General features: G+C 42.2%; 1 long non-coding RNA gene across 1 annotated transcript in view; it reads left to right on the forward strand.

Moving 5' to 3' along the window:
- Nucleotides 1-9405, forward strand: part of LOC135513816 (uncharacterized) — a 74140-nt gene extending 64735 nt beyond the window's left edge. Inside the window, exons 2-3 of the long non-coding RNA XR_010451581.1 lie at nt 2166-2279; nt 5664-9405. This is a non-coding gene — a long non-coding RNA (uncharacterized LOC135513816). The remainder of the gene's footprint in view (nt 1-2165; nt 2280-5663) is intronic.
- The last annotated feature ends 3810 nt before the right edge of the window (nt 9406-13215 follow it).

Consider the following 13215-nt stretch of genomic DNA (forward strand, 5'->3'; position numbering starts at 1 on the left):
TCAAGTGTGGAAAGGTCAGGGGTTATGTCCTGATTGTGTTGTTGGTACTGTAGGCAGAATGATGAGGAGAGGAACCCTTAGCCAAGATAGTTAGATCTTATGCCCTGCTATTCATGTCTGTATTAAACACACGTGTTAACTGTGTCCTGAGTTTTCTTCCCAACAGCCAAATTGACAGAGCTACACGTTACTCTGCAGCAGATAAAAATAACACCCATTGACAGGGCTACAGACTAATATCCCCCCCCCCCGGTGACGCTAATACCACTAAGTTCTTCAGTTGGTGGAACAAGCCCATGATTTGGTCGCACCAATTTGTTTCTTCAGCATCACGCAATAGAAAATATTTGGTATCACTTTATAGAGTAATTCACAGTTCTTTAGTCTGTGTAATAGACTACTGAGATTGTAGGATATTCAAGAAATATGTTCTTTCATCTAACATGTCCATGCAGGACTGCATGATTCAAGATATGTTTATGTGCAACCTTATCCAGTGTTTGTCATGACGGAACAGACAACTTTAACTTTGATTTTATACTAGACCCCAAAAATCTAACTTGTTACATGAAATGTGCACAGGCTCCATGATGGGGGAAAAAAGCATATGGTTCTTGAACATTAAAGAGATTGTCAGCAGATGTGGTTTTCCTGCAAGAGTTACATTTCAAAAGAGGCGAAAGTGAATATTTAAAGAGGAGCTGGGTTGGAGAGTCATATGCTGCCACCTACTGTAATAACAGCAGAGGTGTGGGCATCCTGATAAATAAGAATACACGCTTTTCCCTGATATCCCAGCACACGGACCAGGAAGGACGTTTTGTAGTGTTGAATTGTACCTTACATACTCATTGATAAATATGCATTGATTTCATTGTGCATCCCACTAGGGGCAAATCTGTTGTTTTTAGATAGAATTCAAGCTATATTAGATCAAATCCCTATAGGAACTATTATTTTAGCAGTCGACCTAAAACATACATTCTATAAGGTTGACAGACGTATTAATAAGAAAGTAAGATTCAAGGAACCACAAAAAAGGCTGAAAAAGGTCATATCTACAAATAATTTACAGGACAAATGGAGATTACTATTCCCAACAACAAAAGACTACTCCTTTTCTTTCTCAACGTATTAAATTCAATTAAAACAATTGTTTTATCCAAACTTCTTCCATTTAAGAATGTTGGAGGGCACTGGGTTCTTGGGGACCTTCAATGCTTCAAAAATGTTTTGGTACACTTCCCTAGATCGGCGCCTCAACACAATCCTGTCTCGGAGCTCTACAGACAATTCCTTTGACCTCATGGCTTGGTTTTTGCTCTGACATGCACTGTCAACTGTGGGACCTTACATACACAGGTGTGTGCCTTTCCAAATCATGTCCAATAAATTGAATTTACCACAGGTGGACTCCAATCAAGTTGTCGAAACATCTCAAGGATGATCAATAGAAAAAGGATGCACCTGAGCTCATTTTAAGTATTGTCATAGCAAAGGGTCTAAATACTTATCTCAATAGGGTATATTGGTTATTATTTTATTTTTTATAAATTAGCAAACATTTCTGAAAACCTGTTTTCGCTTTGTCATTATGGGGTATTGTGTGTAGATTGATGAGGTAAAAATGAAATGTAATACATTTTAGAATAAGGTTGTGACATAACAAAATGTGGAAAAAGTCAATGGGTCTGAATACTTTCTGAATGCACCGTATATATCTGTCTTTCTCCCTTTCCATTTGTCTTGTATGAGAGTTCATCTGTAACTGACAGGTTGACTTGACCTTCGCTCTGCCAGAACCTTCTGTAGGAACCTGTCATCTTCCAGCCTTCTCTCTCTGTCACTCTCTTTCACTCTGTGTTCTTTTGTATGTCCTTCACTTTCAAATACAGATGTCTGTATAATAACTAAATTGGATAAGGATAAGCCATTTAGCCTCTTTAGGTCTCTGTTTGTCATACAATAACCTAACTTTGACTGGTCTGTTCTGAAGGCTCTGAAGATATTATGCCGTATACTGAATTTACTCACTGTGACAGGAGTTACACCTTCTAGTCTATGCCCATTGGTCCCTGTTGTATGTAGTGAAACAAGCCCTTGTCGTCACATTATGTTTTTCTCTTTAACTCCTTTCCCCCCTGTGTGTGTGTGTCTATCTGCAGAGCTACCCGGTGGTGATGTCCACCTACATGGGCATCATGGGAAGAGTCCTGCTGCAGACCGCTAGTTTCTTCTCCTCCCTCCTGACACAGATGGCCAGACAGTACAACCAGCAGGTTAGACATTGTGCTGTTACAACTAGTAGAGTGGTGGAGTGGCAGCCATGTTGGATTTACCATTATGGCCAATAACCGTCATTTCACTCTGTTACCTTCTGCAAGAGATGTTACCCTCCCCTTAACAGCAACCTAAAGTTATTATGGAATCACATTCTGTCCAGGTTTCTCTCTGCTTGTACAGGTTTCTCTCTGCTTGTGTATCTGTGGTGCTATTTTGGCTCTGAACGCATCGCTAACAGGTCCCTGGTGGATCACGAGTCTGTCTGGTTTCAGTTCCCCCTAACTCCATCTCTTCATCTGAGAATACAGTATCTCCACAGCTCTCTCCCCATAGGAAAGACAAACAGCCGACTCCCTATAACAAAGTCTGCATTGAAGGTTCACCTAAACTCTGTTTGGCTTCATAGGCCTAATGAGATCTAACAGTCTGTTTACCTCCTGGTCAGGAATCAATTGTCCGAACCTGTATCTCCCAATCCATTAGCCTTTCATTTTCAACTCATATAAGCCAATAAAGTTTGGCTGTAATGATGTCGCAGAAATCCCCAAACCAGTAAAATAACTCAAAGACTTTATCCCCTGGGGGCATGTACCACAGGAGCCACCAAGACTCTTAATTGGGGAGAACAGGCTTGTGTTAATAATGACTGGAGCGGAATCAGTGGAATGGTATCAAACACATGGTTTCCAAAGTTTTTGATACCATTCCATTTACGCCGTTCCTGATATTATTATGAACCGTTCTCCCCTCAGCAGCCTCCACTGGCATGTACTGTTGGAAAACTTAGACCTCAAGGAGAATATTTATGGTCAACAATTCAACTGCAAGGCCTTTTAAAAGTCAAGACTGTCTTAGTTTCTTGGATAAAAAAAACCCAAAGCTGAAAGTATAGGCTCCCTATAATAATAATGCAATCTGACCCAAATGTTGACCTCACAGATTGCTTGTCTGGGTGCCTCTTGAAACTCCCTTGTGCCTAGCTGTGAGCACCAATAGCCGGGTTTGGCAAACTGATCCCCTGATCAGAGTAGGCCATCAGGTTGGAGAGAATAACAGGCCTGTGGATGTTTACAGACAGGATCTCCAGCTGCTAGTAACCTGGGCTGCAGCCTCTGCCTCAGCCAACTCCTCTGCTGTTTCCTTGTCAAACAACAAGCTAGAACATCCAAGGAGTTTTCTCAAGTCAACAGACTGACACCCAGGCAGAATCTCTGTCCCTGCTGCCTGAATCCAGACTGGATAGCCTATGTACCTAGCAGGGCCTGAACTATAATTTGTGGTTCTGTGGTCTTGTCAGGGCCTTTTTCACCTCTGTGGTGACTCGGGCATTAGCAGTGTTAGTTAACCTACATACAGTGCATTTGGAAAGTATTCAGACCCTTCACTTTTTCCACATTCTAAAATGGATTAAATAAATAAAAAATACTCATCAATCTACACACAATACCCCATAATGGCGACGCAAACAGAGTTTTCTATAATATTTTTATTAAGTATTTAGACTATTTGCTATGAGACTCAAAATTGAGCTCAGGTGCATCATGTTTCCATTGATCATCCATGAGATGTCTCTACAACTGGATCGGAGTCCACCTGTGGTAAATTCAATTGATTGGACATGATTTTGAAGGCACACAACTGTCTATATAAGGTCCCACAGCAGTGCATGACAGAGCAAAAACCAAGCCACGAGGTCGAAAGAATTGTCCATAGAGCTCCGAAACAGGATTGTGTCAAGGCACCGATCTGGGTAATGTCGCAAAAAATGTCTGAAGCATTGAAGGTCCCCGAGAACACAGTGGCCTCCATCAGTCTTAAAAGTAAGAAGTTTAGAACCACCAACCACCAATACTCTTCCTAGAGATAGCAATCAGGGGAGAAGGACCTTGTTCAGTGAGGTGACCAAGAACCCAATGGTCACTCTGACAGAGCTCCAGAGTTCCTCTGTGGAGATGGGAGAACATTCCAGAAGGACAAACATCTCTGCAGCACTCCACCAATCAGGTCTTTATGGTAGTGTGCCAAGACGGAAGCCACTCCTAAGTAAAAGGCACATGACTGCTTGGAGTTTGCCACAAGGCACCTAAAGGACTCTCAGACCATGGGAAACAAGATTGTCTGGTCTGATGAAACCAAGATTAAAGTATTTGGCCGGAATACAAAGCGTCACGTCTGGAGGAAACCTGACACCATCCCTACGGTGAAGCATAGTGGCGGCAGCATAATGCAGTGGGGACGTCTTTCAGCAGCAGGGACTGGGAGATTAGTCAGGATCCTTGATGAAAACCTGCTCCAGAGTGCTCAGGACCTCAGAATGGTGCAAAGATTCACCTTCCAACAGGATAACGACCTCTAAGCACACAGCCAAGACAACGCAGGAGGTGCTTCGGGACAAGTCTCTGAATGTCCTTGAGTGGCCCAGCCAGAGCCCGGACTTGAACCCGATCGAACATCTCTGGAGAGACCAGAAAACAGCTGTGCAGCGACACCCTCCATCAAACTTGACAGAGCTTGAGAGGAGCTGTAGAGAAGAATGGGAGAAACTCCCCAAATACAGGTGTGCCAAGCATGTAGCATCATACCCAGGAAGATTTGAGGCTGTAATTGCTGCCAAAGGTGCTTCAACAAAGTACTGAGTAAAGGGCCTGAATATTAATGTAAATGTGATATTTCAGTAAATAAAATAAAAATACATTAAAAAATAAACTTTTTTTGCTTTGTCATTATGGGGTATTGTGTGTAGATTGATGGGGGAAATAAACATTATCCATTTTAGAATAAGTCTGAAACATAACAACTTTTGGAACAGGTCAAGGGGTATGAATACTTTCCAAATGAACTGTACAGCACATGTCAAAACTCTTAGCATACCCCAAAGACACACAGGCATACATAGGATGTCTGTCTCTCATAAGCTACTTTCTTATGTCAGTACTGATGTGACAGGACAGGATAGGTGAGAGCAATATGCCTAGCAGCTGTTCTGCTTTCACATGTCAAAACTCTTAGCATACCCCAAAGACACACAGGCATACATAGGATGTCTGTCTCTCATAAGCTACTTTCTTATGTCAGTACTGATGTGACAGGACAGGATAGGTGAGAGCAATATGCCTAGCAGCTGTTCTGCTTTCACCTGTCCACTTCCTGACTTCCATCTGTGACACTATAGAACAGGAGAAGGAGAGGCCACTTTAGATGACTGATATGTTCTTACCTTATCATCTCTCGCGCTTTCTCTAACTCTCTCATGCTCTCTCTCTCTCTCTCTCTCTTCCCACTCTCTCTCTTCCCACTCTCTCTCTCCCAACTCTCTCTCTCCCCCCATCCTTCTTCCCCTTCTCTTTCCTCCTTGTTTCCTCCTTCCTCCACTCTGTCAGATGGGCCAGTTGTTGGGTGGTGTGATAGAGATGTGGGTGTACCACATGGACAGCATCACACAGCCAGAGAGGAGGAAACTGTATTCTCTGGCTCTGCTGGGGACTACAAAGGGAAGCAGAGCCGTGAGCTGCCCAGTGACACAAGCCTACCAGACGAGCTAAATTACTTCTATGCTCGCTTCGAGGCACGTAACACTATGGCATGCATGAGAGCATCAACTGTTCCAAACGACTGTGTGATCACGCTCTCTGTAGCCGATGTGAGTAAGACCTTTAAACAGGTCAACATTTATAAGGCCGCAGGGCCAGACGGATTACCAGGATGTGTACTCTGAGCATGCGCTGACCAACTGGCATGTGTTATCACTAAAATGTTCAACCTCTCCCTGTCTGAGCCTGTAATACCACCATGTTTCAAGCAGACCACCATAGTCCCTGTGCCCAAGAACACTAAGGTGTCATGATGTGCCGTTGTTGGGTATAGATTGTGGCTTCCCCCTCTCTCTCTTTCTCTCCTACACCCAGGTTCTGTTATCTCATGTCGTAAATTCCTGGCGGAGACTCTCTCCCCCTGGCCATGCAGAAAGAGAGACACGGAGATAACAAAGGATTTCACATGGCGAAATCCCCAAAATGTGAATTTGAAACAAAATGTCCACTTGTGAGGAGTTGGGAATGGTCCTTGGACACTTAAGGGACGGGTATGACCAGTGTGTTTCATTCGGTGACCTCAGAGAGAGCAGGAAACACACATAACTATATCTCTGAATGTGTACATTTATCAATTAAGAAGTTTGCATCTCATTCATGTATAAAATATGAAACTATTTGTGAAATGATGTAATGTGATGTTAAACCTTTATTTTGAGAAAATTGTATTAATTTAAAGTTTAACTAAGTCATTGGCCCACCCCTGTGAGCACAGACACCATCAGGCGTCATAGAACCACCTTTTCTATCGTTATGAATAAAAACCCATTCTGAGGAAATCCTCATTAGACAGCGCGTACCTCAGTGTTAGCTGAGGTGGCATAGGTTTGAGTTCCAAGTCTGAGCAAACCCACAGCGTGAGCTCTGATTGCAAATAGTTATTGAATTCCTAACCATACCAAGTGGAGCATTGGCTACACAGCTGGAAATGGTTCAACTCTGAGACTATCAATTTTATTTAACCATTATTTAACTAGGTCAAGTCAGTTAAGAACAAATTTTTATTTTCAATGGTGGCCTTGTGGGTTAACTGCCTATTCAGGGGCAGAATGACAGATTTGTACCTTGTCAGCTTGGGGGTTTGAGCTTGCTATGTTCTGGTTGCTAGTCCAACGCTCTAACCACTAGGCTACCTTCCGCCCCAATCCCTACAGGACAAGGGCAAATCTTAGATACTAATTACTAGTCTGCAGCTAGAAATTATGTAAACCTGGAATGCGAAGTCCGACAACCGCCGAAACATCTATTCCATGAGAACATTTCTGAATGGTACTCTGAAGTATCCATTCTAACGAAAGACTTTGGTCTTCAGAGAGAGAGATAGAAAGAGATGCGGATGAACTGACTCCCCAGCAGTCGGACTGACAATGCCAACAGAGATCAAGACGACACCTGGGAGGAAATATATAGTGATTGCAATTATTCCCGAATGAGTGAGCGTTCATGTGAAAAGGATTAGCATTTCCATTAATATAATTACCAACTGTGTGTAGTGATCCCTTTTGTCTTTTCCACTTCTTTCTCAGTCCACACCCACTTCCCTTTGTCCACCAAGCCGTCATATCCGCTTAGCCCACTAGGGAATCTTCCCTGTCCCGTGTTAGTAACCAATATCTACTGTGTTGTTTGTTTATGCATTTCTGGGATTATTTAGTTAGTTAGTAAATCACTGATTTAGCCAATTGGTGTATGGATGATTCATAGTAAAGGCTGGTTTGTGCAGCAATTCAAAACCAACAATTCACAATGTTTGGAATGAGACTGAAGTGAGGTAAATAATAGTTCATTAATAAGAAGACTAATTGATCAGATATTAAAATATCTGAAGAGTTATATTAGGAAAATTATAACTTTGTAATCTGTAGTTTTTCCTTGGTGCCCCAGCTTCCTAGTTAATTACATTTCCATGATTAGTTTAATCACGTAATAATAATTGCAGAGAATTGATTTGATAAACTAACAGTCTTCACTTTTAATGATGCCAAAGACACGACAAAGGTAACTTGCCTAAATGAATACCAAACCGTAGCACTCACTTCAGTAGCCATGAAGTGCTTTGAAAGGCTGGTCATGGTTCACATCAACATTCAGAAACCCTAGACCCAATTAAATTTGCATACCGCCCCAACAGATCCCCAGATGATGCAATCTCAATTGCACTCTACACTGCCCTTCCACACCTGGACAAAAGGAACACATATGTGAGAATGCTATTAATTGACTACAGCTCAGCATTCAACACCATTGTGCACTCAAAGCTCATCACTAAGCTGAGGATCCTGGGACTAAACACCTCCCTCTGTAACTGGATATTGGACTTTCTGACTGACGGGCCGCCCCCAGGTGGTAAGGGTAGGTAACAACACATCAGCCACACTGATCCTCAACACGGGGGCCCTTCAGGGGTGCGTGCTCAGTCCCCTCCTGTACTCCCTGTTCACTCATGATTACATGGCCAGGCATGACTCCAACAATATCATTACATTTGCCAACGACATCAACGGGGCTGTAGTACCCACATCACCAACGATGGTCCAACCTGGTCCAAGCACACCAAGACTGTCGTGAAGAGGGCACGACAAAACCTATTCCCCCTCATGAGACTGAAAAGATTTGGCATGGGTCCTCAGATCTTCAAAAGGTTCTACAGCTGCACCATCGAGAGCATCCCAACTGGTTGCATCACTGCCTGGTATGGCAACTGCTTGGCCTCCGATTGCAAGGTACTACAGATGGTAGTGCGTACAGCCCAGTACATCACTGGGGCCAAGCTTCCTGCCATCCAGGACCACTATACCAGGTGGTGTCAGAGGAAGGCCCTAAGAATTGTCAAAGACTCCAGCCACCCTAGTCATAGACTGTTCTCTCTGCTACTACATAGTAAGCAGTACCGGAGCGCCAGGTCTAGTTCCAAGAGGCTTCTAAACAGCTTCTACTCCCAAGCCATAAGACTCATGAACATCTAATCAAATGGCTACCCAGACTATTTGCATTACCCCCACCCCCCTCTTTACGCTGCTGCTACTCTCTGTTTATTATCTATGCATAGTCACTTTAATAACTCTACCTACATGTAGATATTACCTCGACTAACCGGTGCTCCCCGCACATTGATTCTGTGGCGGTACCCCCTGTATATATGGTAGCCTCGCCATTGTTATTTTACTGCTACTCTTTAATTATTTGTTGCTTTTATTTTTAGTAGTATATTTTGGGGGTATTTTTTCTTAAAATTGTGTTGTTGGTTAAGGGCTTGTAAGTAGGCATTTTACTGTGAGGTCAACGCTTGTTGTATTCAGCACATTTGACCAATACAATTGGATTTGATTTTTCTCTCCTTCTTACCATCAGACAACAGGTGAGGAGGACGCACACCACAAATATACTACACACACACAGAGATACCATATACACACAGGCACACACACTTTTTACAATCCTGTTGGGGATTTTAGGTCCCCACAAGGATAGAAGAACAAGACACACACCTCTCTCTCTGCCCCTGGGGTAGTCTGGCCTGTTGGTGATCATGCTAAGATCTATTTACATGGACCATTTTTACATAACAAACACACTGTTGACTCTCACATTAACAGGGGCTTCCACCCCCCCCTGTCATGTTGCATTGGTCCTGAGAGCTGTGTGGTGGTGGACATAGACCTGACTCAGACTAAGGCTAGCACAGGAGACACAACACCTGTCTGTCTAGCCTGCCTGCTCCAGACCTGAAGGATGGTAGTCTGGGCTGGATCAATACAAATCTCTCCATGAGCGGGTCACCCAGATCACTCTCTGACACACACACACACACACACACACACACACACACACACACACACACACACACACACACACACACACACACACACACACACACACACACACACACACACACACACACACACACACACACACACACACAGTTTATCAGTTCAGGGATTCAATCCAGCAAGTTACTGGCCCAACACTCTAACCATTAGGCTACCTGCCGCCCCACATTAATGGAAGCCACATTCTATCAGCAATATTAAAGCTGATCTACCCCATCCCCCCAAACACTTAAACAAATAAATAAAAATAGAACAAGGTTAATTCAGGACTGTCCTCATGCTAAAAGCATTACTGTGTGAGCCAGACTGAATGAGCTCCAAATTACATGCACCTGTCTGAAGCTATAATACTATACACTTTAAAAAAAAAGATTTTCAGAGGATTCACTTGTGTTATATGGCGGTAAGTTCATTATCCAGTTGAGTTTAGGTTAAGTTTTCTGTTTTGATGAGACAATCTGTAGTGAAGTGGGAGTTATTTTGTACACCACCTCCATTGCTTTGCATCAGCATCAGCTATTGGATATGCATCAGCAATTGATATGACAGCCTTGCTGACGGTGTTGCATCTTCAAACTACCACCAACCACCCTTCCACACAGTCTAAAACGCTCATAGTTTGATGCATTCTGTAGATTATACGTGTGTCACCTCAAAATTGAATCGCACAGTGACCGAGTGTTACTTTACTGAGCATTGAAACAAAGGCAACATTTGGGTGCAGGTCTCTCACCCTGAAAAACAACTGTTGTTCCTTGTATTCACTGTTGGAATAATTAGGCCTATTTGTTGTCACTTAAAACTTGTCATTGTACCCATTAATAATATTTAATAATAATAATAATAATGTATTACATTTGTAAAGCCTTTTTCATTACACAGAATAATCTCAAAGTGCATAAAATAAAACAAATAGCCAGGTACAAAGTGAAAGAGCACATCAAGTCAAATTGCGTTGTGTTTTAGTAGCAGACACTCGTATTCGTCAGTGCGTCCAAGGAGATGGACAATCATTTAGAGTTGTGTAAATTGGCCGTCGTGTTTGTCAGATTGGGACAATAGCTTCTGCTTAGCCAGTAATTTAATGTAAATATCTGATAAGACGCTGGCTTCAGATGTCGACTCCATCTCACTTAATATGCAATTATTCCACTCTCACTAACGGTCCATTCCACTTACATTTCAATGGTTTATTGTTTCACTTTGCAGCCTCCTATTGTCCTATCTCATGATACTGATGAGTTGGATGACTAGCTTATTTTCTGTCACTGACAGAATGTACAATCAGTGTTGTTCTGGTTTAAAGAAGGTAGAGAGGTGTTGGTATGAATGGAATAGCATTACAGTCCCCATTCATTTTCTTTGAAAAGTAATAATTTAGCTCACCATAAACTATTCAGTCCTTCACTAAATCTCTATTGACCTATTTCTTTCATTATTTCACTGTATTAAAACTGACTGTTTATGACTGGGTATGTGTCAGTTTCTGAGCCAAAGAAGGAAATGTTGCTTTTATTCCTTATCAGCAGAGAACAGCTTATTGGACTGTCTGTCCTCCTGGTTTTTTGTTTTTTGATCATAGGATTATCGCCTACCAAATCATTTTGAAAGGACTTTTCAAACCTTTAAATAGTTAAAGTACATCAGTTCTTTTAGGCCATTTTATCCTCTACTTTGCATGCATTACTTACGTTGTCAATTTCATGGTAGAGTGCCTTGGTCATCGAACTGCTCATCTTGATTTTCTCTGCTGTCAGTCCAATGGCCTGCTAAATTGGCATGCCACCTCTTTCAGACATATCTGTGTTGAACCACAAGGATTGTATGGCATTACAATGGCAAGACTGAAGTTAATTATTTTCTACTTTACTGCTGGATGTGGCCTGATAGCTAAAGAGGGAATCAGTTCTCAAGAGTTTACTCCATTGGGGCATTTACACTGTTGCTTTGGTTTCAGTTCAGTTTTGTTTCATATCTCAAAAAGGAGAAAGAAGTTTCCCAGCTGCAAACGTGTGTACTCAGTAGGGACAGAATGTCCTCAAGTCAGCAGAATAAATCAGAAATTCAAGTTGAGTTCAATCAAATCAACCCAAATCCCACCTCAGAACTGGAAAGTTACAAATCCCAAAGTTGTGCGTATGACGCTGCGATCCCCCACTGCTCCTGCCTGGCCCTAGCATCAGAAACAACTTCCTACAGTAAGAATGTGCATTTCCACTAGTTCCTCCCTGACGTTCCTCACTCCTAGACAAACGTTTTCACTCCCATTCCAGTATTGGGGAACATCAACCCCCCCCCGCAGGCGCGCTTGCACCACGTCCATTACCATGGGCACAAGCATTGTTCATGACCCAAACTGTTCACACCTCTTTTGTTGGTCAAGAGAATTTTGCCATTTTAAAGCACATTTCCTTGCAAATCTACACGTCTAATGTGTATTCATGTGACATTTGAGTGACCCAAAAAAATCACAACAATATCTATGGGTTAAAAAACTTAAATAAAAAAAACATTAGCTGGCATGGGATACTGGCGGCAGGGTAGCCTAGTGGGTAGAGCGTTGGACTAGTAACCGGAAGGTTGCAAGTTCAAGCTGACAAGGTATAAATCTGTCGTTCTGCCCTTGAACAGGCAGTTAACCCACTGTTCCTAGGCCGTCATTGAAAATAAGAGTTTGTCCTTAACTGACTTGCCTAGTTAAATAAAGGTAAAATAAAACATTTCTGACTAGTTATAAATAGCTCTCTAAGGTATGCAATGACCAGCATGACAAGAGGAACTGATTATTTAGAAATGGCATCTTGTGTATTCTGCTCACGCTCTTCGGCTTCCCTCACAATTCCATGTTTATGTGCTCTGGTAGGGGGGGAGAGTCGGGTGACACCTATTAGGAAAGAATCACAGACAAGGAGTCGAGCAGGATGGAATTACAACTGACACACACTCACATGTGATAAGATATCTTTAATATGAAGGCAGACACCTACTTCAACTGGTTTCCATGACAGCCAAGTCTGACACTAGATATCAGGAGATACCTGTTAGGGGTTTCCTGGTGCTACACAGTGAGGTTATTAAATGGTAACATTTTATTAAACGTCTGACTGGAAATAGGAAAAGTATGCGAGATAAGTATGTCTGTTGGTGCAAAAAAAATGTCCTCTACTTTTCATGCACCTAGTTCAGACTGTTATGTGAAATGGCATCAGAATATTATTTCTTTGGTCTAATATTGTCCGTGTTTAAGATGCTCCATGGCCCTCTTTCTCTCAAATGCTTTCATCCTCTAGTTTCTTTCCACTAATATGTCCAAGACACTCTGTTCTCACCCTTTCAAATAAAAGACTCAAATAACAAATCTATGAATGCATGTTTTCTTCTAGGCATTGGTTAAAGGCCTTGTTGGTTAAAGGCTTGTAAGTAAGCATTTCACTGTTGTATTTGGTGAGTCTATACACACACAATACCTTTCCTCCTGTGTGTTAATTACAACCAGAAGCCAGTTGATAAAA

This window comes from Oncorhynchus masou, chromosome 25 (assembly GCF_036934945.1).
Source record: "Oncorhynchus masou masou isolate Uvic2021 chromosome 25, UVic_Omas_1.1, whole genome shotgun sequence".
Classification (NCBI taxonomy): Eukaryota; Metazoa; Chordata; class Actinopteri; order Salmoniformes; family Salmonidae; genus Oncorhynchus; species Oncorhynchus masou.